The 5,652-nt window shown below is 28.3% G+C and overlaps 1 protein-coding gene across 1 annotated transcript in view; it reads right to left on the bottom strand.

The window, feature by feature from the left end:
• Nucleotides 1-5,100: 5,100 nt before the first annotated feature.
• The window catches only part of LOC100198292 (cAMP-dependent protein kinase catalytic subunit alpha), a 39,921-nt gene continuing 39,369 nt past the window's right edge, over nucleotides 5,101-5,652 (bottom strand). The window contains exon 10 of the mRNA XM_065801121.1: nucleotides 5,101-5,652. This exon is cut by the window's right edge and continues 252 nt beyond it. The gene's annotated coding sequence lies outside the window, so the exon portion shown is untranslated.

The raw sequence follows: 5,652 nt of genomic DNA, 5'->3' as shown, positions 1-5,652 counted from the left end.
AAAAAAAAATACTTATTTGTAGTCATAGGAAGCTCGCAGGAGACTTAAGTCAGTCTTGTCATCGAGTACCTATTTCTGAGACGTGTAATACACATAAAAAACCAGTTGCATACGTGGTATATATATATATATACGTGTTAAATATATACCTTGTTATTAATATTATTTTTATTATCGATTTGTATTAAAAGTTAAGTTACATTTATTTATTTATTCAAATTTAAAAAAATTCTTTACAGTTGTTTAATTTGATTATTGTAGTTTTTAGCTTTTTTTCAGAGAGTGTTCGTTGTTCAAGTTTAATAGTGATTCGTTTCTGGAAACTAATTTGTTAAATAAATAGGGACCACGATATGTAACTGAGAATTTTGAGAGTCTTGTTGTTTCAAAAGGTATCTTAAAGTTGCCTGTTGCTTTTGTATTGTATTTATTTATATTGTTTTTAAAAAAGTGTGCTGTAAAAACCTCTGGAACCAGACTAAGTTTATATTTAAACATGAAAAGTATATTTTGAAAAATATTTATTTGGAATATATTTAGAGCGTTCATTTGTTCCAGTAAGGGTTGAGCATGAGTAAATTTGCTTTTGCTGTATACTAGTCTTGAAGCGTGTTTTTGGCGTAAGTAAAGTGGTTGTAATTTAGATTTGTGCTTACTGCCCCATGCTATATTGGCATTCATGAGATAGCTATGTATGAATGAGAAATAGATAAGTTTGAGACTTTTTTGTGACAAAAATGGTCTTGCCTTGTAAAGTAAACCTATGTTCTTTGATATTTTTGTGTTTATGTAGTTTATGTGGGGTTTCCAGTAGATGTGTTCATCAATTAGAACTCCAATTAACTTTGTATTCAGAGCTCTTTTGATGGATATATTTTCTATATTAGTTGTTGGTAGGTTCAGGGGTATTTTTGTAATTTGTTGATTAGAGTGAAATAGTATATACTTAGTTTTTTCTATATTGAGTGACAGTTTATTTGATTTAAACCATATGTTAACTTTTTTTAGTTCAGCATTTGTTTTTTCATAGAGGTCTTTGATTGTCTTTGACGAGTAAAATAAGTTTGTATCGACGGCAAATATTATAGTTTTAAAGATATTAGAGGTGTTTGGAAGATCGTTTATATAAATAAGAAACAAAAGAGGAGCAAGAATGGAACCTTGGGGTACACCATATTTTGTTTTTAGTAAATTTGAGTTGCTTTTTCAATCTATAATAACACACTGTTGTCTGTTATTAAGGTAGTCTTTAAACCAATTGAAAGCTTGATTTTTTATACCATAGTTTTTCATTTTTGTTAGTAAAATTTCATGGTTGACGGTGTCAAATGCCTTTGACAAATCAATAAAGATCCTTAATGTGAATTTTTTTTTTTAAATGATCTACTTATCCTATTTGAGAGGTCAAGGATTGCATGCTCAGTTGAGTGTAGCGTTTGAAAACCATATTGACCTTTATTGATAATTTTGTTAGTTTTTAAATATTCATTTAATTTATTATAGATTATTCGTTCTAGGAGTTTTGAGAATACCAAAAGGATAGAGATTGGTCTATAATTGTTTAAAAAATTGGTTTCTCCTGATTTATAAATTGGTATAATTTTAGAGATTTTTAGTTTATCAGGTACAATACCTGTTGAAATTGATGAATTAAATATTTGGTAAACTGGATTACGTATCTCCTCAAAAACATCTGAGACTACTTTGCAAGAGATATCATCGATTCCTGGGGACTTTATTTTAAGTGATTTAACAGCTATTTCAAGTTCGTCTTGATTTATTTCATTGAAATTTAAAGAGCAGTGTGAGCCTGTTAAGTAACTTTTAAATGTAATATTTGGGCATTGAATTTTTGATGCAAGATCAGCACCAATGTTGGCAAAGTATTTATTAAATTCATTGGAAATATCTCGCTTGTTGTTTGATTCACTTTCATTAATTATTGCTCTAGAAGGCATTTTGTTAACATTAAATTTACTTTTACCAATAATTTCCTTCATAATGTCCCATGTCTTTTTTAGGTCACCATTAAATTTTTGTATTTGATTAGAATAGTATAAAATTTTGTGTTTTTTTTTTATTTTTTCAAATAGGTTTTTGTATTGCTTGTAAAGGGAAAGGTTTTCTTCGCTTCTATTTTTTAAGTATATTACGTATAGTTTTTGTTTTGAGGATTTTCTTATTTCTTTTGTTATCCATGGACAATTTAAATATTTTGTTTTTATTTCTTTTTGTTGAATTGGAACACTTTTATTATATTGTAGGATAAATAAATTTATAAAGTTAATGTACACAGAGTTTGTGTTTCTTTAATCACATTCTTGGTAGACAGTTTGCCAATTTGTTGCCGATAGCAAGTCCTTAAATTTTTGAGTAGACGTTTTATCGATAATTCTTTTATAACATAAGATTTTTGAATTATCAATTTTTGTGGAATTTTGTGACAGTGAGAAGTATATTGGAAAATGATCTGAAATATCTGTTTTTATTATTCCTGATTTTAAAGAAGGATCTTGTATTGAGTTTGTTAATATATCGTCAATAGCAGTAATAGATTTTGAAGTTACCCTGGTAGGTTTGTTGATAATTGGGAAGATATTAAGCTGAAACATGTCGTCAAAGAAATTTTTAGTAATAGCATGCTTGTTGTACATTAAAATATTTATGTTTATATCTCCAATTATGAATAACTTTTTCTGTTCTCTATTTTTTGTAATTATATATTTAATATAATTTGAAAATTCACATGTATCACCATCAGGTGGTCTGTAGCACGTAGGAACTAGAAAGTTCTTTGAGGCAGTGTTTATAACTTCCATTGTGAAGACCTCACTATTGCCATCAGAGATTGAAAGGTCATTTCTTATCTTAGTGTTTAGATCATTCCGTATATAATTCACAATTCCTCCTCCTCTTTTGCAAACTGATCTTTCTTTAAAAAATAATTTATAGTTTGGAATTTGCAGGTCAGAGTTTGTTTCTGCTGCTTCGTCAGAGAACCAAGTCTCTGTAAGGCAGATCATACCGAAAGCATGTTTGCATTCAAGGAGAAAGTTTTTTAATTTGTCTATATTAATAAGTAAACTTCTGATGTTTATGTGTATTACCGTAAAGTTATTTATAGTGGTTTTTATTTCAAATTTAAAATTTTGTCAAAATATGCAGAATCGGAGTATTTTTCGTTTTAAAAGCTAAAGTCGTCATAACGATTATGTGGTAAAAATTTATTAGCAATTTCAAAGATATTTAAACGCAGCGTTTCAAAGTCTATTGTTTCATAAGCCGTAATGATTTAAAAAAAAAATAAAAACTAGTTAGAAAATGCGCTCGCTTAAAACAGCTGTTTACTTTTTAAAATCTCTGCAATAAATTTAATTAAATTTAATGATGGCGTACTTACCAGCCTTACGAAGTCGTTTAACTTCCTCCCACAGTTTCTTTCGATGCTCTATTGTTTCTTTCGCGTAGTCTTCGTTTATGTATAGGCCAGTCTCTCTTAATTTTTTTGCGTTATTGAGAACTTTAGTTTTATCTGAATAATTCAGCAGTTTGAAGGTTATTGTTCTTAGTAACTTAACATTTCTTGCATTTCCAATGCGATGGGCTCTTTCAATTTCAACTTCGTCTGATATGTTAAGTTTGTTTTTAATTATTTCTTTTATCGAGTTTCGACAATCATCCCAGCTTTCACCTTCTTTTTCCTTTACTCCATCGATCCTTAAATTGTTTCTGCGTGAGCGGTTCTCTAAGTCCACTGTTTTTTTTACTAGATAGTTTGTATCATACCCTAAATTTGTTGTAATTTTTTCCAATTTTTTATTTATATTTTCTTCTTGAAAGTTCAAGCTCTCTTTAATTTCGTAAATTTCTCTTTCAATGATGGCATCTTTTGAACTGCTTTCTTTTGCTTCATATTCAAGCTTGTCGAGTCGTCCTGCGAGAATTTTTAAGTTTCCACTTATTATTAATATAAAGTTTTGTTCTTGTTCTTTTAATAATTTGCTTGTTTCTGATAGTATAAAAGTTTTTTGTTCTTCAAGCTTTGTTGTTAACTTTTCGATGTTTTTTAACGTTAGATCCATATTTTATTTTTTTAAAAAGATAAAAACACGTCCGTTCGCCAAAAAGTGATTCAAATTATCCAACAAAAAGAAGCAGGAAGAAAAGTATAACATAAGTACAAAAATGAAAAAAGATGTTCTATTGGAAAGCAATAAATCAAACATTTGCTTGTTAGTATTTTTGTTAGTTGTCAATACAATCCATTTGACAATATATAACATAAGCACAGTGCTTATGTATAATAAAACATACATAATTACATTCTGCCTATCAGGTTATGAAAATTAAAACACTCTGCAATTTTTGTTTTAAAACTGTAACATAACCACAGGGCCACCTTCTGTGACTGCTGCAATTCATTGGTTCGTGCTAAGTGCAAAAAAATAGAATTGGTATTGTTTTAACAGTGTATCTAAAAACATGCCATTCGGTTTGTTTACTGATATTTAGCTGTTGTTAACATTATCATGCAAGCATCCACAAACTCCACCCTTAAATTTTTTTAAGCCTCTAATTTATTCAAGAAAAATAATTAGAGAACTTGATACAATCTCTGGTTCTGCTATAAATTGTAAATTCTATGTTATTGACTTAAATAAAACTGTCAAACCTTATTCAGAAATATATCTTCACCTTAACATTGATAAATCTAATCCTAATTGTAATTACCTTGCTTTGTTATGCTCTTACTCGTTTAATCCTTCCATAATCCTACCTACTTGTATAACAGCTAAATCTTAAACACTCATTGATAACATCTTTATAAACTTTTAAGCTTCTAATTATCTCTCAGGCATTATCAGCTTAAACCAAAACCTTACATTCCTGTAGTTTATTTGAGAAGAAAAAAATTGGGGTTGACTTATAAAAATAACCTTACCCCCCCCCCATATAGAAAGAGGGGTTCAAGGACTAAAATTAAACAATCTTACATTTTCATGTATATAATGTATATATATATATATATATTTAAAAGACCGTAACTATTTATACATTCCGTTTCAGAATGAGCCCGATAACGCACGTAAGAAATACATATTTTACACCTAAAAATTAAAACATAATTTTGTCTATATAAATTAAATTAAAAAACAAAATACAGTGAGCCGAAAAAACATAAATACTTATAAGTTAAACCGCAAAAAATTTAATACTACAGGACTTGAAGATCCAATAAAAAAATGCTAAAAAACTTAAAAATGCAATTGTGCAAATAATAATAAAAAATAAATCAAATTGTTTTAAGAAAAAAAGCTTAAATACAACCCCCCTACCCTATACAAACATTCAACAATAAAAGTGCGGCTCTTAAAAATGTGACATAAATATAATAGAATCAAATATTCACCCATATACTATCATAATGTTGTAAAGATCCCTTAAATTCAAGGGAGAAATTTTAATAGTCATTTTTATTTATAATATACAGGGAAAAAATGAAATAAATAAAAAACTCCGAAGTATTCAAGTTTTAAACTGAAAGACACCGTTGAGATTTCATTTTCTACACCTCTAAAGTATATTTCCTTTAATTGAAGAAAATCTCGCTGAAGTAAATATGCAAATCGTTTTTACGTTAGCATTAGTTAA

This window comes from Hydra vulgaris, chromosome 07 (assembly GCF_038396675.1).
Source record: "Hydra vulgaris chromosome 07, alternate assembly HydraT2T_AEP".
In the NCBI taxonomy this organism is placed as follows: Eukaryota; Metazoa; Cnidaria; class Hydrozoa; order Anthoathecata; family Hydridae; genus Hydra; species Hydra vulgaris.
This window is presented reverse-complemented; position numbering and strand designations above follow the sequence as displayed.